Source organism: Procambarus clarkii, chromosome 7 (assembly GCF_040958095.1).
Source record: "Procambarus clarkii isolate CNS0578487 chromosome 7, FALCON_Pclarkii_2.0, whole genome shotgun sequence".
Lineage (NCBI taxonomy): Eukaryota > Metazoa > Arthropoda > Malacostraca > Decapoda > Cambaridae > Procambarus > Procambarus clarkii.
The window spans coordinates 10,521,611-10,544,835 of NC_091156.1; the positions used below are offsets into that span (position 1 = coordinate 10,521,611).

The window sequence follows — 23,225 nt, forward strand, 5'->3', positions numbered from 1 at the left end:
GCTCAGAAGTACTACCTGACATATATACTGAGTTACTTTCAGATTTATGTTGTGTTCTGTATGGCTGCTACTCTGATCGTGATTCTGGTTTCATGTCGCTCAACCTCCTGGACTAGACAGCAGATCGACGGTCTCGCTTCATGCAGGTCTGCGTTCAATCCCCGACCGTCCAAGTGGTTGGCCACAATCCCTTTTCCACCGACCTATCCCTATTCTTATATCCCTTCAAAGTGTTATATAGACCATCTGGCTTAGCATTTTCTCCTGATACCATACGATACCTCTAGGTCCAAGTTCTAGCGACGATACAGATTTTCAAAACTACTGAAATTGTTAGAGATTGATAGTTGAAGTTATTTGAGATCTCTGAAGAAACTATGGCGATTAAAAGCTAAATGAAAATTAAATTCACGAGAAGGAACGAATAAGCTGCATGAAAGAGACGGGGGAACAGGAGAGAAGTAGCAAGACGAGGAGATGGGAAAGGGGAAGTAGTAAGACGAGGGGAGAGGAAGGGGCAGCAAGAGGCGACGAGAGGAGGGGAAGGGGAAGCAAGAGGCGACGAGGGGGGAGGAAGGGGCAGAGTAACATGGGGTCGGCTGGAAGCCATTATCACAGTATAAGGTCAGAGAGACACAATAATTACAGTGTTGGAGTCTTATCAAGAAGCGGCAAGTGTGTGTAACTCCGGCTGACGGCTTAATAGCTTCAACCAACATATAGATCGCTGCCACTGTATATTAATGAACTCTAAATATTAGAACAGATTCATTTGTGTTGATTGGTGGGGCTGGTTGATGTGTTGGTGGGGACTGGTTGATGTGTTGGTAGGGCTGGTTGATATGTTGGTAGGGGCTGGTTGATATGTTGGTGGGGCTGGTTGATGTGTTGGTGGGACTGGTTGATGTGTTGGTGGGACTGGTTGAGTGTGTTGGTGGGACTGGTTGATGTGTTGGTAGGGCTGGTTGATATGTTGGTGGGGCTGGTTGATGTGTTGGTGGGGACTGGTTGATGTGTTGGTGGGACTGGTTGATGTGTTGGTGGGACTGGTTAGTGTGTTGGTGGGGCTGGTTGATGTGTTGGTGGGGCTGGTTGATGTGTTGGTGGGGCTGGTTGATGTGTTGGTGGGGCTGGTTGATGTGTTGGTGGGGCTGGTTGATGTGTTGGTGGGGCTGGTTGATGTGTTGGTGGGGCTGGTTGATGTGTTGGTGGTGCTGGTTGAGGTGTTGGTGGGGCTGGTTGAGGTGTTGGTGGGGCTGGTTGATGTGTTGGTGATGCTGGGTTGTGTTGGTTGATGTGTTGGTGGTGCTGGTTGATGTGCTGGTTGAGCACATCAACCAGCACATCAACACACCAGGCTACTTCCCCAGTCTTTTGCGAGGAACTGTACCAACTGATTTTTGACAGTCTAGAAAATGCAGTCTCTCCAGCCTTCGTTTTTCTGTTTTATTCTAGTAATCTTGTTATAGAACTTGATCAAGTTTGTCAGGCATGACTTGTTCCTTTTAAATTCATGCTGTCGATCTGTTACATAGTTCATCATCTCGAGGTGCTCCACAATTCTCAACCTGATTACTCCCTGCTGAACCTTGGCACGGAGTGCTCATGAGTGACACTGGTCTGTAGTGTGGTCCCTTCTGTCAGTCTCTGTTCTTAAGTATTGGGACTATTTGCCTTCCTACAGAATTGTTGGGAGATTTCCTGTTTCGAATGGTTTACTGGAAACCTCAGTTAGTGGGTGACTAAGTATGTCTAGAGCCTCCTTCAGCTGCCATGGTGATATTAAGTCTGGCCCAATTGATTGTGTTGCATTTGGTTCCTTCTGATGTTTTCTTTCGCCTCTTCCACAGTGACGAGTGTCATCCAGTGTTTCCTCTAGCTTTTCATCATTCAACTCTGGTGTCCACATTGGTTCCTTTGTAAAGGCCTCCTGAAATCTTTAGTTGAGTTTCTCACACACCTTGTAGTGTCTGTGAGACTTACCCCCCTTGTCTCTTTTAACATGATCATATGGTCTTATAGTTTTGCTTTTCTTCTTATATAGGTCGAGCCGGGGAGAGCCGGTCGGCCGAGCGGACAGCACGCTGGATTTGTGATCCTCTGGTCCTGGGTTCGATCCCAGGCGCCGGCGAGAAACAATGGGCAGAGTTTCTTTCACCCTATGCCCCTGTTACCTAGCAGTAAAATAGGTACCTGTGTGTTAGTCAGCTGTCACGGGCTGCTTCCTGGGGGTGGAGGCCTGGTCGAGGACCGGGCCGCGGGGACACTAAAAAGCCCCGAAATCATCTCAAGATAACCTCAAGATAGGTGTAAAGCAACTTTAGTTGGTACTCTAATTTTGTTGTTGCAAATGTCATTTTCACACTCTGGTGTATTAATTTCTGTTTAAGGCATCCCAATTTTCCTGTTTCTAGCTTCCTGTACTGTTTTATATTGTTTTTTTCGTACTTCGTATGCTTGTCTGCGTTGCCTGTTAAACCAAGTGGGTGCCGTTGTCCCTCTCGACTACCTACTTATATTTAGTGTTATGTACGATGGTGGTGGTGGTCATTGGAGATAATGATAGCGGTTGTAGTGGTTCTTGATGATGGGGGTAATGATGGTGATGGTGATGACGGGGGGTAATGATGGTGATGGTGATGATGGGAATAGTTGTCAACAGACCATGACCCGGATTCTCAAAGCAGTTACGCAAATACTTACGAACGTGTACATCTTTCCTCAATCTTTGATGACTTTGGTTACATTTATTAAACAGTTTACAAGCATGAAAACTTGCCAATTAACTGTTGTTATTTTTATAAACAGCCTCCTGGTGCTTCAGAGCTCATTAACTTGTTTAATAATTGTAAACAAAGCCGCCAAAGATTGAGAAAAGATGTACAGGTTCGTAAGTGCTTGCTGTAACTGCTTCGTGAATCCGGCCCCATGAACGTTCCACTGCTCAGCTCACCAACAACAGTCGTTTCACAATCACCAAAAATCACCACAGCTTTCATTGTCCCGTAAGGGAAATATTTACTACCATAACCATTAATTATAACTATTAAATTAAAATCTTTATGAGAGTCACTGTCTATTTAAGCTTAATTAACAAATTAATACGCAATTGCGTATTAATGGAGCGACGCCACAGCCCCCCTCCCCCCCCCTCCTGAGGGAGAGGGCGGGGGGCGGCGTCAGTTTGGCTCATACGTCATCCTCTACGACAGTCAATTACGAGACTGAACTTACCTCCAACTAATTAACTTTCTAACTACATAACTATAAGAAACTAAAACTTAAAATAACTAATTGAATTAACACTGTTAATTCGAATTTACAAACTGACAGAGCCTTTAACTCTCAATGATTAGTTAATATACAAGAGATCTCTCTCTGACTCTGGAGTTGGCGGGAGCGGGGGAGGATCTGGCGCCATTATTAGCTCCTCCACCTACACGGCCTGACACCTGCATGGCAACCGACCTTATTTGCTAGGGAACCCTAGGAAAGCCTAGGGAACCCTAGGAAAGCATAGGGAACCCTAGGAAAGCCTAGGGAACCCTAGGAAAGCCTAGGGAACCCTAGGAAAGCCTAGGAAACCCTAGGAAAGCCTAGGGAACCCTAGGAAAGCCTAGGGAACCCTAGGAAAGCCTAGGGAACCCTAGGAAAGCCTTGGGAACCCTAGAAAAGCCTTGGGAACCCTAGAAAAGCCTAGGAAAGCCTAGGGAACCCTAGGAAGACCTAGAAAACTCAAGGAACGCCTACGAAGGCCTTGGGAACCCTAGGAAGGCCTAGGATAGCTTTAAAAATCCTACGAAAGCCTAGGGAACCCTAGAAAAGCCTAGGGAACACCAGAAAATCCTTGGAAAGCCTAGGGAGCCATAGAAAAGCCTAGGAAAGTCTAGGGAACCCTAGTAAAGCCTAGGAAACACAAGGAAAGCCTAGGGAACCCTAGGAAAGCCTAGGTTTCCCGTTCTGCTGCTGTGTTAATAATCACGACCATGCAATCTGGTTGTGTCCGCCTCACACTTCAGCGGCAGCTGTCACCCGTTGCATACTTATGACAGGAAGCCGGCGGCTAGTCGAGGGTCACCCACGTAATCTGGTCTGCCATCCCACCCCCCCCCCCTGCACCTAAGAAATTTGTCGTTTTAAATTACCTATTATTAATTATATTTATTTATATTTAATTTGTATAACAATGTTATTCCATTAAGCGGTGTTAAGAAATTAATTAACTACGTAAGAATTTTAAGTCAGTATCAAAATATGATATAAATTATCCACTGGTAGAATCTTAAATTTAAACTAAAATAAAATCTCAATAATTAAACAGATCAGGTGTGTGTGTGTGTGTGTGTGTGTGTGTGTGTGTGTGTGTGTGTGTGTGTGTGTGTGTGTGTGTGTGTGTGTGTGTGTGTGTGTGTGTGTGTGTGTGTGTGTGTGTGTGTATACATGTGTGTGTGTGTGTGTGTGTGTGTGTACATGTGTGTATGCATGTGTGTGTGTGTGTGTGTGTGTACATGTGTGTGTGTGTGTGTGTGTGTGTGTGTGTGTGTGTGTGTGTGTGTGTGTGTGTGTGTGTGTGTGTGTGTGTGTGTGTGTGTGTGTGTGTGTGTATACATGTGTGTATGTGTGTGTGTGTGAGTGTGTGTGTATCCACCTAGTTGTGCTTGCGGGGGTCGAGAGCTCTGCTCTTTCAGCCCGCCTCTCAACTGTCAATCAATCAGCTGTTACTAACTATTTTTATTTATTTTTTCACACACCCTCAACCTCTGGAAGCAGCCCGTAGCAGCTGTCTAACTCCCAGGTACCTATTTACTGCTAGGTAACAGGGGCATGAGAGTGAAAGAAACTCTGCCATCACCGGGGAACGAACCAGGACCCTAGGATTACGAGTCCAGAGTGCTGTCCACTCAGCTATCAGGCCCCTGTGTGTGTGTGTGTGTGTGTGTGTGTGTGTGGGGAACACACATAAACTCGGGAGTTTATACAGTCCTCAAGAATCAAAACAAAAAACCTTCCCACATCTCATTACAACTTTTGACTGAATAAATGCCAAACAAAAAACATCAAACCAGTCCATCAATAGACTCCGACCACACGCGCGGACGCTCAAAGAATCACAAAGAATATTTAGAGGCATTTGAGTTAGAACAAAGGTCTCTACGTCATAATGTCGGTCACCCAATGAATACAAGCCCACACGTCACTATATGAAGTACACACACGTCGCTATATGAAGCCCACACGTCACTATATGAAGTACACACACGTCGCTATATGAAGCCCACACGTCACTATATGAAGTACACACGTCACTGAACGAAGCCCATGTCAACTACAGTGACACAGGTGGTGACAAAGGTGGTGACACAGGTGGTGACACAGGTGGTGACACAGGTGGTGACACAGGTGGTGACACAGGTGGTGACACAGGTGGTGACACAGGTGGTGTCAACAGCTGGCAATATAACATCCGGGGGTTCAGGGCAGCGTCCACCTACCAATCAGAGCTTTGATATCGTCAATTAGTAATATATTCAGCCGAGCAGACTCTTAATCGCCCTCCACTGTTTTGTGTGAAGCTTGTATTGTCGCCTCTCATCCCCCCCCGCCCCCCTAGTGTGGAGGACTGGTGCCATATTGGTCTCTCAGCCCCCCTAGTGTGGAGGCTGGTGCCATATTGGTCTCTCAGCCTCCCCTAGTGTGGAGGCTGGTGTCCATATTGGTCTCTCAGCCCCCTTGTGTGGAGGCTGGTGCCATATTGGTCTCTCAGCCCCCCTAGTGTGAAGACTGGAAGAAGTAGTAGTAGTAGGCATCCATCAGTCTCAGGAGACTATGGAGTTGGGCTCTGGAGTGGCCTCTCCAGGGCGCAAACCCAAGGTAGGTTGATATGGAGAAAAGCTGTTACCCATGCAGCAGATCCCCCCCCCCCCCTCCTCTTTCCACGGCGCCGAAAGTCTCCAATGGAAAGGTAACCTTAAGACAGTACTATGCATTATATAACTTGACTGGATATTTTATAGAGAGTAAATCAGATAATTACCTAATAGCTCAATCAGGTAAGGGATATACATGATATGTCATCTGATTTTTTAGCTGTATCTGCATAGTCACCGGATTCGATCGCAGATGACGCTCATGTCACTGTAATACCAATTTCAAGTAATTGTGAAAATAAGGCGCCTAGTTTATAGAAAATAAGGTCCTAGAAAATAAGGACGGATAAAGGAATTACTTTCTCACCCCAGAGGATATAATTTGCTTAAGACCAATTAAACCAATTTGTAATAAAATCGAAATGTAATAAAATGGGCGGCTCTGTGGTACTCGCGAAGACGTATTGCAATTATTCGTCTGGTTTAAATTATACATTTATAAACACAGTAAATACACTAATAATTACATAAAACGAACCAATAATTACAATTTCAACGGCATTAAAATGCTAACTATTTCATCTCTGCCAGAATGGTGCCACAGCCCGTGTCTGTTGGCGATAATATCATCGTTTGTTGCCATACACAGCAGCTGCCATCGTTGCCATACTCGTCAGCTGCCACTCCCCCCCCTCCCCTTAGTACCGGCAACATACATAAAAGGTGCCATAGCTGCCCCCTCCCCCCCCCCCACCAAGGGAGATATGACGTCACAGTGTAAATACCTAACAGAGCCTGATGCGGGTGAATTATAAACACACATCTTGGTGAACAAAAAAGATAAATTTTGGGGTTAAAAAAGTAAAAAAGAGAGAGAGAGAGAAAAAAGTTGGCTGTAAATCCGTCACGACGCTGCAAAAGTAATGACTCCAAGACAACAGGGAACGCCAAATCGCTTCCGTATGTGCATAACAAACCACCCCGAGTGTCGATCTCTAATTTACCCGTCAAATAATAAATGTTTTTGTTTTTGCTTTTATAAAACGCATTTTGGGGAGGAGGAGGAATAGAGAATTTGACATATCCTCAAAAAAAAAAATGTTTGCATAGGCTCGAGCTGAAAATACAATTATACATTTGATATGTTAGATTGAGAGGAGATTTATTTATTTATTTGGAAATAAAGGATTTTTTTTCTCTCGGCCTTTTGTCGACCCCAAATATGAGAGGAGTGAATAAATACTCCCTCCAGGAGGCTTAGATGGTCTGAGAAATGGTTATTGGACTTTAACCCCTGGCAAATGTAAGGTTATTAGGAACAGAATGGCCCCATTCACAGAAGAGAATAACGGGAAAGTCAACCCCTAGTACAGGACGAGGGGAGCGACGACCCCCAGACACAGTACAGGACGAGGGGGAACAACGACCCCCCCAGACACAGTACAGGACGAAGGGGAACGACGACTTGTGAAGACCACTGCGCTACAGGACCCCATATTCCAATATGGTAAGGCACAATCAAATCCGGTTTATAATTAAGCGATTTAGGACAAGAACAAGTTGGCTAAATATAAATCCTGGAATCTGTAAAGTAAAATTAGTAAAGATGGTAAAACAATAAATAAAACCCCACGCAAAACTGACCCAGGTTTAACTAAATCTACCATTGGCTTAACATAACATTACCACAGACTTACCTTATAACTAGGTCCTTTTAGTAGGTGAGACTATGGTTGTTCTAAGATAAGCCATGTTAGTTCTAAGATAAGCCATGTTAGTTCTAAGATAAGCCATGTTAGTTCTAAGATAAGCCATGTTAGTTCTAAGATAAGCCATGTTAGTTCTAAGATAAGCCATGTTAGTTCTAAGATAAGCCATGTTAGTTCTAAGATAAGCCATGTTAGTTCTAAGATAAGCCACGTTAGTTCTAAGATAAGCCACGCATTAAGAGACGGGCCAAAGAGCTCGAGCTCAACCCTAAAATATACATGAGAGTATGAACACACACACACACACACACACACACACACACACACACACACACACACACCCTCACTCCACGATAAAATAAACGCTAATTAAAACAGGAGTCACATTACACATTTCATACAACAAATCATCCCGCGTAAAACGTAATTATAAACCACACGACACACACAGGCACCAGCACACAACTCTGCTCTTGTCCGGACAAATTAACACTAAATACTTTTCCACTACTTGGACGAGCTTGTAAATAAAACAGTGTAATCTACTACTGCCCCGAGTAACCCGAACGCCGGCGGGGGGAGGGGAGACGTTTTCAGAAAGTGTTGATAATATTTTCCTTAAGCATTTACTATATAATTTTCCCTAGCAACTCTGAGCTGAGGAATGTATTATATACAACCCGTTCTCGCAAATTTAATAAGTCAATATTGACTTATTAAATATGTGCATAGGTGACATACTTAACATAATAGTTTCCCTTGAAAAGCTTCATAGAAAACACCGACCTTACCTAACCTACTTAGTATGTTAAGATAAGCATCTTATTGCTTCGTAATTACAATTATTACCTAACCTATACCTATAATAGGTTAAGTAACAATTGTAATTACGAAGCTATAAGATGCTTATTTTAACATACTAAGTAGGTTAGGTAAGGTCGGTGTTTTCTATGAAGCTTTTCAAGGGAAACTATTATGTTTAGTATGTCACCTATGCACGCAACTAATAAGTCAATATTGACTTATTAAATTTGCGAGAACGGGTTGTTATATAATAATTCCTAGGAACTCTGAGCTGAGGAATTTATTATATAATATTCCCTAGCAACTTTGAGCTGAGGAATATATTATATAATAATCCCTAGCAGCTCTGAACTGAGGAATATATTATATAATATTCCCTAGCAACTCTGAGCTGAGGAATATATTATATAATAATCCCTAGCAACTCTGAACTGAGGAATATATTATATAATATTCCCTAGCAACTCTGAGCTGAGGAATATATTATATAATAATCCCTAGCAGCTCTGAACTGAGGAATGTATTATATAACAATTCCCTAGCAACTCTGGACTGAGGAATATATTATATAATATTCCCTAGCAACTCTGAGCTGAGGAATATATTATATAATAATTCCTAGGAACTCTGAGCTGAGGAATGTATTATATAATAATCCCTAGCAACTCTGAGCTGAGGAATATATTATATAATATTCCCTAGCAACTCTGAGCTGAGGAATATATTATATAATATTCCCTAGCAACTCTGAGCTGAGGGATATATTATATAATATTCCCTAGCAACTCTGAGCTGAGGGATATATTATATAATATTCCCTAGCAACTCTGAGCTGAGGGATATATTATATAATATTCCCTAGCAACTCTGAGCTGAGGGATATATTATATAATATTCCCTAGCAACTCTGAGCTGAGGGATATATTATATAATATTCCCTAGCAACTCTGAGCGCCATACTGACGCGACTCTGGAGCCAGTTGAAGAGCTGGGAGGCGAGGTGTCGGAAATATAATTTCTAAGATTTTGTTTAGAGGTTCGTCTCTCTGTTTTGGGAGACGTTCTTCAGGAATGTGCAGTTTGTTTTGTGATTGGTGCTATTTGCTGCTTCTTGTGACGCAGGTGGGTTCAGGTGTTGCTTCTGGTGACGCAAGTGGGTTCAGGGGCTGCTTCTTGTGACGCAGGTGGGTTCAGGTGTTGCTTCTTGTGACGCAGGTGGGTTTAGGGGCTGCTTCTTGTGACGCAGGTGGGTTCAGGGGCTGCTTCTTGTGACGCAGGTGTGTTCAGGGGCTGCTTCTTGTGACGCAAGTGGGTTCAGGGGCTGCTTCTTGTGACGCAGGTGGGTTCAGGGGCTGCTTCTTGTGACGCAGGTGGGTTCAGGTGTTGCTTCTTGTGACGCAGGTGGGTTCAGGGGCTGCTTCTTGTGACGCAGGTGGGTTCAGGGGCTGCTTCTTGTGACGCAGGTGGGTTCAGGTGTTGCTTCTTGTGACGCAGGTGGGTTCAGGTGTTGCTTCTTGTGACGCAGGTGGGTTCAGGGGCTGCTTCTTGTGACGCAGGTGTGTTCAGGGGCTGCTTCTTGTGACGCAAGTGGGTTCAGGGGCTGCTTCTTGTGACGCAGGTGGGTTCAGGGGCTGCTTCTTGTGACGCAGGTGGGTTCAGGTGTTGCTTCTTGTGACGCAGGTGGGTTCAGGGGCTGCTTCTTGTGACGCAGGTGGGTTCATATGCAGGTGTTGCTTCTTGTGACGCAGGTGGGTTCAGGGGCTGCTTCTTGTGACGCAGGTGGGTTCAGGTGTTGCTTCTTGTGACGCAGGTGGGTTCAGGGGCTGCTTCTTGTGACGCAGGTGGGTTCAGGCCTTCAAGACACCCACAACACATCAGGGCTCTAACACACTACACCCACAACACCCCATATTTACAGTAAACCTCACCCACAGTACAAAATGCCCATCTCACATCACATTACACCCACACCCCACATCTTCCACTACACACCAGACACCACCCCACACCCACACCTCCCAAAACACACCAGACACCACCCCACACCCCACACCCACACCCCACACCCACCACAAGCACTCCGTCATTACCGAGCGACGGAAGGGGTACGAAAAGAGAGGAGGATTATGGAAAAGAAGGTAAGATAATTATCAGGAGAAAGCACTAAGCCATTACAATTATAGAGAATATGGAATGGGGTGAGGATAAGGATTTAGAATGGGACTAAGGGGGGAAAAAAGGAATGGTGCCAGCAAGGGGAAAGTAATTTGGGGAAGAGAGATAGGGAAAAAAGGGCTCTACAAAATTAGATAGGGAGGGGAAAGGAGTGAGATCCGAGGAGGGGAGTTTAGGGCATGAGGGATGAGTTCCCAATCCTTCTCTGTGAAGTAAAACTTGCAAACGACCCTCACTAAACGAGGAAGATTGTTCCGGCCAGGCAGGTGAGTGGGGGCGGCGAGGAGGCATCAATGCCTCATATTCCTGTCATATCCCCCGTCATACGCACACCAGACGCCGTCCGGAACTGTCTAAGACGACGGCACTTATTTCCCCAGGGAGAAGCGAAGCCACATTCCCTGAAGGAACTTGATGTGTTGAGTGTTAAAATATTCCGCTATAAATTGGATCTCTTGCAGAGACCAATAAGGAGGGGGGAAGGGGGGGGGGGAAGGGGGGGAAGGGGGGGGGAAGGGGGGGGGAGGGGGAGTTAGGAGGAGAGGGGAGAGTAAAGGGGAGGGGGGGGGGGAAAGGGAAAGGGAAGACGAAGAGGTAAAGTGGACAAGTAGGAAAGAAGTTTAAGAGCAAAGGGAAGGAAGAGGAATTGTTGGATAGAGTGAGGGGAAGAGTGGATGATGTGAGGAATTAGAGATGGTCTGGGGTCTGGGGAGGGAGAAGGAGAGTGAGGTAGGCCTGAGGTAGGCCTGAGGTAGGCCTGAGGTAGGCGTGGGAAGGAGGTCTCTCCTTTTACTTACTGAGAAAAAGAAGAGGTGGGACGTACCCATTAATTACTTAATTAGGCCATTAGTACATTACTCATCATGGCACAGAAAGAGCAAGACAAACAGCAGGCAGGCAGGCAGGCAGGCAGGCAGGCAAGCAGGCAGGCAGTCAGGCAGGCAAGCAGGCAGACAAGCAGGCAGGCAGGCAGGCAGGCAGTCAGGCAGGCAAGCAGGCAGGCAGTCAGGCAGGCAAGCAAGCAGGTAGGCAGGCAGGCAGGCAGGCAAGCAGGTAGGCAGCCAGACAGGAAAGCAAGCAGTCAGGCAGGCAGGCAGGTAACTGATTAAATATTTGGAAGAATGGGTCAAGCTGATGGCTGAGGCGACGACAGGGAAGAGCTGAGTGTGTGTGTGTGATGGGGGGTGTATGGGTTGGCCAGGAAGGGGAAGATGAATGCCGCTAGGGTGCCAGGGCTGCCACAGGGGTGCCAGGTGAGGGCCAGGGCTGCCACAGGGGTGCCACAGGGGTGCCAGGTGAGGGGCCAGGGGTGCCACAGGGGTGCCAGGTGAGGGCCAGGGCTGCCACAGGGGTGCCACAGGGGTGCCAGGTGAGGGCCAGGGCTGCCACAGGGGTGCCAGGTGAGGGCCAGGGCTGCCACAGGGGTGCCACAGGGGTGCCAGGTGAGGGCCAGGGCTGCCACAGGGGTGCCAGGTGAGGGCCAGGGCTGCCACAGGGGTGCCAGGTGAGCGCCAGGGTGCCACAGGGGTGCCAGGGGTGCCACAAGGGTGCCAGGTAATCTCGCCAGTCTCCACTAATCCCGTCAACTGCCGCCGGTAATAACCTCACACGAGGGGCGGCCAGCACCTCTGCCGGAGAGGCAGGAGGAGTCGGGACAGGAGAGATGGGAAGGGGAAACGAGAGATAGGAAGAAGGATTGAAGGAAGAGAGAAGAGGAAGAAGGAATAAGAAGGAATAGGAGAAAGAAGGATGATAAAAGAAAGAAAGAAGAATAGGGAAAGGAGAGGTGGAATAGAACAAGGAACAGAGGTGAGTAAAGGACAGGCAAATGGGGATATAAGAATAGGTGTCTAAGAAGAACGAGAATAGGATAAAATAAGAATAGGCGGGGTATAAGAACAGGGTTGTATGAAGGCATTGAGCAACCCGTCTTCTCAATACGTCGCATTTATTACGTAACATACCAATCTGTCGACAAGGAAGAGTACGGAATTAATACAAATTAAATCACCGTAAAACGGACGTATGCATCGCAGTCGGTAGGTTAGGTGGGTTGCTTGGGTTCGTACGTTCCAGGTTAGGCCAAACAGCTACCATTTTTTACGTTCTCTCCATTAGCACTTCGTAAAAAAAATACAGCGGTTTAGCCTAATTAGAAGCGCCTGAATCTAGGCAATCAACCTAACTTGCCAGAGCCAAGAACCCCATACGAGTTATAAAGCGTCAATATTGTCCTGGTTTTAACACATACTGTAACCCCAACATACAGTACCCCACCACATACAGTAACCCCCTCCCCACATACAGTACCCCCCCCCACATACAGTACCCCCGCCACACATACAGTACCCTCCCCCCCACAAATACAATAACTACAAGAGGTAAGAGAGTAAATCACCAGACTCCTTTATTTTATGGCTTCCATTACTGGCTCTCAAATATTCTTTTCTGGTCAGTTTTTCTTTTTACTTATAGAATGCTTTTGCGGTGTAATTTCTGGAGTGAACTTTGTCTCGACCGAGCGGCCGTCCCGGTAGAAGTAGTAGTAGTAGTAGTAGTAGTAGTAGTAGTAGTAGGAGTAGGAGTACTGTTCTTAGTACTACTAATATTTTTAGTACAAATAAGTGTGAGGAGAAAGCTACGATGAATGACCTCTTGGTCTTAAAAGCCATATATTTCCCGGCCTGTCCATGTTTCTTGTTTCCCCTCTTTTCTTGCTGCGTCTCGAGAAGGGAAGGGAGAGAGAGAGAGAGAGAGAGAGAGGGAGAGAGAGAGAGAGAGAGAGAGAGAGAGAGAGAGAGAGAGAGAGAGAGAGAGAGAGAGAGAGAGAGAGAGAGAGAGAGAGAGAGAGAGAGAGAGAGACGGTAATTATCAAGAGAGAGCGCTATAAGCAATTATGACTATATAGAACGAGGGATATCGACAGAAACGGAGGAGGGGGAGGGGGGGGATATAGTGGAGGTTGCATGAACGGTCCTCAATCACTCGGCCGATTTGGCATCGAACGCCACAGCCTTGCAAGAAGAGAGGTCGGCGCTCTACCGACTAGTTCAAGGAGGTAGAAAACCAGAAAGGGGGAAAAAAAGAAAATACGAAGAGAAACACGACAGACTATATATTAGAGTTCTTACTTGTAAGTCTCCAAGGTGGACACATAAGCACACACACACACACACACACGCACGCACACGCACAAGCACACAAACACAAAGATCCTCGCCGCCGAGTGGTCTCTGGGGGTCGAAGACCTAAGGCCCCGGGTTCGATTCCCGGTCAAGGCAGAAACAAATGGCCAGTTTCTTCCACCTAGCAGTAAATAGGTAGCTGAGAGCTAGCTACGGGCTGCATCCTGGGGATGTGTGTGTGTGTATGTGCTAGAGAGAACTATTTGTAGCAGATATGACATACGAAAAAATAGATCGAGGAGTCATTTCATCGGACATCCGCCGGTTAGAAAGGTGGGGTCCAAGAGCTTGGTCCTGCAGGTACAAAGCCTAAACGTAAACACGCGTTTACCAGGGTACATGTAACAAGGCGTAGTGAGGGTGTAAGAGATGGGCTGGAAACATAAGGAAACACAGGCTTCCAGCACCAGCTGGCAACTGCACTGAGGGAGCGCGAGCCTAATCCAGTTAGTCATAGTTTAGTTGATTAGTTATGCACCCCATACACACCCCGAGGGGACTGACGGCTGAGTGGATAACGCACGGGATTCGTAATCCTAAGGTTCCGGGTTCGATCCCCGGCGGAGACTGAAACAAATGGGCAGAGTTCTTTAACCTTGATGTCTCTGTTCACCTAGCAGTATATAGGTACCTGGGAGTCAGACAGCTGCTACGGGCTGTTTCCTGGGGGATGTGTAACAAAAAGGAGGCCCTGGTCGAGGACCGGGCCGCGGGGAGGCTAAGCCCCAAAATCATCTCAAGATAACCTCAAGATAACCCTGTGAGCGCCGTTGGGGTGCTCACAGGGACACGTAATGACCTCGAGAACTGAGCTCCGGAGCTCGCTTAGCTACGTAACTTACAACATTGATGGATATAGCTACGTCATTAATAAACTTGGGGCAAGATTAATGATACGGCCGCAATTGAAGAATACCTACATCACCACTGTAAGAATAACTTCAACAACAATGGCAGAATAACTACACCAATTTTGGATGAATAACTACAGCAACAACTTAACAATAACTACCAACTGCCCATGAATACAAACTCCTAGAGGTACTTGTAGCCGAGCCTAAGCCTAGCCGTGGTAACATCTAGACGTCTGCTAACATTATTGGATGATTCATAGACGTGCGGTTCTTCCTGCATAATAGAATGATGATAGATGGAGGAACTGGTGTGAATATCACTTTGCTTCAAGTCTACGAGATTTTGTTGATGTTCCCGGAATATTGCTGCCCTCAGACTGCTCAAAGGCAGTCCAAGATGGTAATCCATTCCCTCTTTATAAACAAAAGTCTTGGCTAACTCATCGGTTCTATCATGGATTCAGAGACCAATATGGAAAGGAATCCACAGGAGACAAACTCTGATTCCATCATTAATTATTTCACTATATCTTTTTTTTTTAAATCTTGCTCACTATCTATACAACAATTGAATGTTCTTTGAGTCTGTACTATGTAACTAACTGCAAGGCAGCTTAGTTTTGGTTAGGTTCTGAACAAGTATTCAAAGGCCAAGGTGTATTAACTTGAGTACAACAATTCAACAATACAACAATTCAATTCTGACTTTACGCCAGAATTGCCGAACGTTCAACACGCTTCCTATCAGCGTCTGTGTCTTGGTGCGTTCATGTATCTATTTATGTGTGTGTGTACTCACCTAGTTGTGTTTGCGGGGGTTGAGCTCTGGCTCTTTGTGTGTGTGTGTGTGTGTGTGTGTGTGTGTGTGTGTGTGTGTGTGTGTGTGTGTGTGTGTGTGTGTGTGTGTGTGATTGCGTGCGTGGAGCACGAGAGTGTCACCGTGGCATCAATAACACAAAAGTATTGAATCACTGAACTCTCTCAAACTTTCCACCACACTAATACTTGTGCACCCAGGCTAGAGCCACAGTTGAGCTGGTGCTCTCAGCCACCACTCCTGAGCTCACTTGGGCCAGGCAGCACCCCCCCCACACACCCCCAACACCACCCCCCCCCCCCACCCCCTACACCACCCCCACACCCCCTACACCCCCCCTCACACCCCTCCTGGTCGTTATCTACCCTTAATTCAGCGATGAATCGCGAGAGTCAGGCAGACAGACACAATAATTTTGGCATGATAGCATCAGGTTCATTCCGGAATAGCCTTATTTCGGTCTATTTAGCTGTCAGTTGACAGCAGTTATGGTGATAAGTGACCTGAAGTGGGTGGGGAGTTGGGGGAGTTTGAGGGGGGGGGGGGGAGGAGGGGAAGGGGGATGAGATGGAAGGGGAGAGAGATGGGAGAGGAGTTGGGAGAGGGTACTGGGAAGAGGTGGGAACGGAGGAGTAGCTATTTCCCAGCGCCAGGATTAGTCAAGCATTTACCTTACGAAATCTATACATCTTTCCTCAATCATAGTGACTTTCTTTCCATTCATGAAATAGCTTGTGAATTCCCAAACAAGATGAGGGGTATTCAGAGCAACAATAACCTTAAGTTGTGAAACATCGAAGCTCGTAAACCGTTTAATAAATTAAAACAAAGCCGCCATGACTAAGGAAAGATGCACAGGTTTCGTAAGAGGTTGTTTAAACGTTTGACGCCTCCTGTTGCTTGGCCACCAGCGAGCTACAAACACTGGTTGCAGAGAACGGAGGGGAAACACTGCTCTAAATGTGCCTTATGTTTTTTTGTTTTTGTTTACAAACAATGCAAACAAAAATATGAATGGGACGATACTACACACACGTGTTAGTACTCTCCTAGTTGTGCTTGCGGGGGGGTTGAGCTTCGGCTCTTTGGTCCCGCCTCTCAGCTGCCAATCAACTGGTGCACCAGTCTTGGCTAGTGGCTGGAAAGTGAACGCAGAGGGGGAAATACAAGCCACATTGCTGATCGCATACACCTGCAACACATACGCAAACATACCTTACAAATGTATACGTGCGTATTAAAAAAAAGCACCTGGACACACCCCAAACAAAAGCATTTGCGCCTACCAAATATATAATATGGATCTATGCATTGTATGTATGAGTGCACTGCATGTACCGAATCTATGTATATACCGGAAGTATAGATGTATGTATAATTATACATTAATTTCATTAACCCTCCTAACCTATCGAGTGAGATGCATAGAAAACGTGGATATTTGCGAGTACGCATGCGCCCGCACACACACACACACACACACACACACACACACACACACACACACACACACACACACACACACACAAGCACACCAACATGCACATGTTCCTCCACAACATTAGACTCCATCCCCTGAAATGAGTCCGGCAAGACATGTGCTAATCATACGATCTAGAAATATCTAATTCTATCTATCCACGTCAAGCGTCGAATTCATGGGCCAACAACACCGATCTAATTCACACAAACACTTACCGAACTGGTCGACATCGCTTCTTGCTGGGTCGGGGCTCGATCCCCGATGGTGCAAGTCTCTTCAACGCAGCGTTCCTTCCACCCAGCGTCCGCATATCCCTTCTAAAGTGCCGTACAGTCAAACCGGTTTAGTGCATTCTCCCGCTAATTACCTTAACTTACCTGCGTCAAGCAAACTAATTTCTTCTCTGTTTCTCCTTCCGTCTCTTGCTGTTCGTATCCTCCTTCGCCTGTCTTCTTACCCCCTCTCACACACCGGCTTTGGGGAGCCGGTCGGCCGAGCGGACAGCACGCTAAACTTGTGATCCTGTTGTCCTGGGTTCGATCCCAGGCGCCGGCGAGAAACAATGGGCAGAGTTTCTTTCACCCTATGCCCCTGTTACCTAGCAGTAAAATAGGTACCTGGGTGTTAGTCAGCTGTCACAGGCTGCTTCCTGGGGGTGGAGGCCTGGTCGAGGACCGGGCCGCGGGGACACTAAAAAAAAAAAGCCCCGAAATCATCTCAAGATAACCTCAAGATAAGATAACCTCTCGTTAGAGGCTAACTAGCAGCCGCCAATAACCACACACGTTGCCCCGGTAACAACTAGGGCCACCACTGACCACCATGATAGGTGTGGGGGTGTAGTTAGCGAGGAGTTAACGAGGCGCTTCACTGACAGGCGGGAGTAATTACCCAACTACTGCACCAAACCAAGCTCCGTCGGGAGGGCCCATGTCACTCTTACTTTAGCTCGATTTCCCTGCTGCCTCCTCTTGCTGCTTCCTCTTGCTGCTTCCTCTTCCTGTCTCTTATTGCTTCCTCTTCCTGTCTCTTATTGCTTCCTCGTCCTGTCTCTTATTGCTTCCTCGTCCTGTCTCTTATTGCTTCCTCGTCCTGTCTCTTATTGCTTCCTCTTCCTATCTCTTATTGCTTCCTCGTCCTGTCTCTTATTGCTTCCTCTTCCTGTCTCTTATTGCTTCCTCGTTCTGTCTCTTATTGCTTCCTCGTTCTGTCTCTTATTGCTTCCTCGTTCTGTCTCTTATTGCTTCCTCGTTCTGTCTCTTATTGCTTCCTCTTTCTGTCTCCTACTGTTTCCTCTTCCTGTCTCTTATTGCTTTCTCGTCCTGTCTCTTATTGCTTTCTCGTCCTGTCTCTTATTGCTTCCTCTTCCTTTCCCTGTCTGTTGTTGCTACATTTTCCTTTCTCTTGCTGCTATTATTATTATTATTATTATTATTATTATTATTATTATTATTATTATTATTATTATTATTATTATTATTTGGAGTTTAAATGGCAACCTTTCCTGGCTTGAGCAATTCTTTGAAGGTTTTATGTAAGGTGTTGTGCAATATTTGGTTTTCCTTCAGTCTTCCCTCTACGGCCGTTTCCCATTTTCTTAATAATTCGATAAGTAATAGGGGGCGGGGGGGGGGGGGGGGGGCTCATCCTTACCGAGCGTTAAGGAAGAGTTCTCCTCCTTCCTCCTCCGTCTCCCAACTCCTTCTCGTTCCGCCCCCCACCGCCACGACCACTGGAATAAAGTTTTTTTTCTACCACAGACGTGGCCAGACATTTACAATGCTAACCAACATATATACATTTTCTTCTGTCCTCCATGGACAGGGTTAGAGATGTGTTTAACATATAGTTCAGTGATTTATTGAACAATCAACTACAGAAGGTGATTGTTGTGTTTTTAACATGCTAATCTAACTTACAGATATAAATACATAGTTACACAGAGTTACGTCTGCCTTACATAAAGTGGTCGATGTGTTCTTTACATAGTATCATTAATGTGCATTTGCAAATGTGAAATGTAATTCTGATCTGCTTCCACATATACTTTATACATATACATATGCACATATACATATACATATATTCACATATACATACACACATATACATATACATACATTTATGGCTCTCCTACTCTGAGAGGGTAAGATAGCTAATAGAGAAACTAGTATGATACTAAGCACTTAACCACTGAAGGTGATTAAGGTGCTTTTACAAGCTCAGGTTATATACTTACATCACAAACATACATTATATGTATAATTGATATATATAGTTGATACATTACATGGTCAATCATAGATACAAATCCAATATATCATCAAGTGTTCCAGTATTCATATAATAATTACAGAGTTCAGCATACCCGAACCCAGGAGGGCGAAAGTCAGGGCGAAATAATTCCACCTTCTCTTCACACAGTTCACTCGCGTGTGTGTGTGTGTGTGTGTGTGTGTGTGTGTGTGTGTGTGTGTGTGTGTGTGTGTGTGTGTGTGTGTGTTGTCGTTCACCTGCCTAATTGCTTCCACGACCACGGTAACACCACCAAATTTGCCGAATTTTAATTCAATTTTAATTTTCGGCCCCTAAAATTAATTGGAATCGCACTATAAAAGGCCACAAAAGCAATTTGACTTTTATCTTCTCCCCCCCCCCTCCTGGACTCGTTCAGTTTACTGTTTGCTTTTAGTGTTAAGGATTTTTTGGGGGTTTTCTTACTTTTATATATTCAAAGAACTGTAATGTTCTTTGTTCTTGCATAATATATTTGTTCTTTCGTTGCAGCAAAGCTGCTTTAAGCGTGCGCGGGCATGTGTCTGTATGAGAAAATTTCCTTCCAGGCCTGTTCTTTTCTGGCCATGTTCCCTGTCGGAGCTGTTCTTACCTGGCCATATTCCCTCTAGGATTTGTTCTTATCTGGTCATATTCCCTCTCAGACCTATTCTTACCTGGCTATATTCCTTCCCAGACCTATTCTTACCTGGCCATATTCCACCGGGAACTAAACACTATTCACCTAGCACAAACTTAATATTACTTAAAAATCCAAAGTTGGGGTTATAGCATTTAGTTTAGTTCACTTTATTTCCTGAATGAGGTGGGTGACCTCTGACTAGGAGAAAGGTGGGTGACCTCTGCCTGGGAGACAGATGGGAGACCCACCTGCCACGACCAAAGCATATGTTTACCGCCTGCTACAACCTAATCTATATCTTGGGGCCATTTCCACTAACATTGCTTCATTTTACTCCCTCACCCAATTCTTTGTTCTCACACCTTCCCCAGTTAAGGAGTCTCTCTCTCTCTCTCTCTCTCTCTCTCTCTCTCTCTCTCTCTCTCTCTCTCTCTCTCTCTCTCTCTCTCTCTCTCTCTCTCTCTCTCTCTCTCTTTCTCCCCTCTCTTTACTTTCTTCCCACACATATTCCCCCCCCCATCCCATATACTATGCCTTTTCTTTTATTTTGTCAATATGCCCTTCACACACATACATTAATCTACCAAAAAAATGTTTCTTACTCACCTGATGCTACGATTTGTGGGGTCAGCTTCTACTTTCTACTGCTCAGGTTATTAATTTTACAAACATAAGGATCAGAAATATAAATAGAAGTCCTATTGGTGGTGCAAAATAGATACTGTTTATACCCAACCATTCGTGAGATAGATACTGTTTATACCCAACCATTCGTGAGATAGATACTGTTTATACCCAACCATTCGTGAGATAGATACTGTTTATACCCAACCATTCGTGAGATAGATACTGTTAATACCCAACCATTCGTGAGATAGATAGATACTGTTTATACCCAACCATTCGTGAGATAGATACTGTTTATACCCAACCATTCGTGAGATAGATACTGTTTATACCCAACCATTCGTGAGATAGATACTGTTTATACCCAACCATTCGTGAGATAGATACTGTTTATACCCAACCATTCGTGAGATAGATACTGTTTATACCCAACCATTCGTGAGATAGATACTGTTTATACCCAACCATTCGTGAGATAGATACAGTTTATACCCAACCATTCGTGAGATAGATACTGTTTATACCCAACAATTTGCACTCATGTGTTTGCTGCGTCAACGCTTAAAACTTTCCCATTAATTTGCGTCCATGATGGTAATTGATTACTTATTCCACGCATCGGGAACCCTATTTTGGAACTAGTGCTTTATACCTATTTCGTTTCCAAATCAAAACATTTCTAATTTGAAGCAACACCTGTGCAGTTGGAGCCTGGTTTAGCGACGTTAGTAAGAATGATGGTTCTTAAAACGCTGTTTTATTCTACAATGTAGGGTTAAATGTAAGAATATTTGTGGTAGCTAACCCCGAAACTAACAAATGATTAATGAACGATTTTTCAATTCTCTCTGTTGCTGTAAAGAATCACTGGTTATCTATGGTTTCCGCCTTCACCGGGGATCGAACTCGGGACCTCAGGACGATGAATCCCGAGCGCTATTCACTCAGATGTCAGCAGGCTCCTGGTGCTGTATAACTTTACAAATCATTTAACCTTTAGGTTAATTTAACCATTTGATCGTAACTGGGGGCCTTAAAAACCACACTCAGCCTCGTAGGGGCCTCGTAGCCTGGTGGATAGCGCGCAGGACTCGTAATTCTGTGGCGCGGGTTCGATTCCCGCACGAGGCAGAAACAAATGGGCAAAGTTTCTTTCACCCTGAATGCCCCTGTTACCTAGCAGTAAATAGGTACCTGGGAGTTAGTCAGTTGTCACGGGCTGCTTCCTGGGGGTGGAGGCCTGGTCGAGGACCGGGCCGCGGGGACACTAAAGCCCCGAAATCATCTCAAGATAACCTCAAGATAGCCTCCCTCTGGGACATTTAAAGGTCAATATTAGCAATAACGTGAAGGAAGGAAGGAATTATCAAGGGAAAGCGCCAAGCCATTACGACTATATAGCACTGGGAAGGGGTCAGGATAAGGATTTGGGGGTGGGACGGGGGAAGGAATGGTGCCCAACCACTTGAACGGTCGGGGATTGAACGCCGATCTGCATGAAGCGAGACCGTCGCTCTACCGTCCAACCCAAAGATAAGAGAGTGTTGCAATCGTCCTCTCCCCTTGTACGTAGCATTTGCAATGGAATCTAGCAATTCCGTTAAAAATTAAACGTATTGATAAGCATTGATGCACCATCAAATGTACCTTTTCTATTATTTTTAGTTTAGGTGGCTTTGGGTAGCTTTGAGAAGCTCTGGGTAGTTTTTGGGTAGCTTTGGGTAGTTCTGAGTAGCTCTGGGTAGCTTTTGGGTAGATTTGGGTAATTAGACGGACTGCCTGAAGGTGTTTCACAGCCACACTAGATGGGAAACTAACATTGAACGGCCGGTTCATTCGGTTAAGGAAATGGGTGATCTAACCGAAAATGGCAGAGATATTTAGGAAGCTGCACATCAATTGATGTGCAAACCAAATTATATATATATATTTATATGTATATATATATATATATATATATATATATATATATATATATATATATATATATATATATATATATATATATATATATATATATATATATATATATATATATATATATATATATATATATATATATATATGTCGTACCTAGTAGCCAGAACTCACTTTTCAGCCTACAATGCAAGGCCCGATTTGTCTAATAAGCCAAGTTTTCATGAATTAATATATTTTCTCTAATTTTTTTCTTATGAAATGATAAAGCAACCCAATTCATTATGTAAGATGTCAATTTTTTTTTATTGGAGTTCAAATTAACGTAGATATATGACCGAACCTAACCAACCCTACCTAACCTAACCTAACCTATCTTTATAGGTTAGGTTAGGTTAGGTAGCCGAAAAAAGTTAGGTTAGGTTAGGTTAGGTAGGTTAGGTAGTCGAAAAGCAATTAATTCATGAAAACTTGGCTTATTAGGCAAATCGGGCCTTGCATAGTAGGCTGAGAAGTGAGTTCTGGCTACTAGGTACGACATATATATATATATATATATATATATATATATATATATATATATATATATATATATATTCTTGTTTAAAAACAAACTATGAATTCATAGTACTTTCCTTATTTTATAACTACAGCAACGACCCAGAAAAGAACCTCACTGTATCCATACTTCCTCGTAGCAACATCTCCGTGGATAATATGCTAAAGTTCCGCGACCAAATATCTTTTGGATGAGTTTGGGTCTTGCCAAAGTGTCTGGGAGCCCCAGCACCAGGTGGGTGAACAAAGCTATCACACGACGGGTTAATTAATCCCACGTACCTGGGAGCGTGTCGCTCACCAACACAAATA

At 44.9% G+C, this 23,225-nt stretch overlaps 1 protein-coding gene across 3 annotated transcripts in view; it reads right to left on the reverse strand.

Annotated features, from left to right (window-relative positions):
* LOC123752355 (lachesin-like) overlaps positions 1-23,225 on the reverse strand; it is a 375,643-nt gene that overhangs the window by 119,451 nt on the left and 232,967 nt on the right. The gene's annotated exons all lie outside the window — the stretch shown is intronic.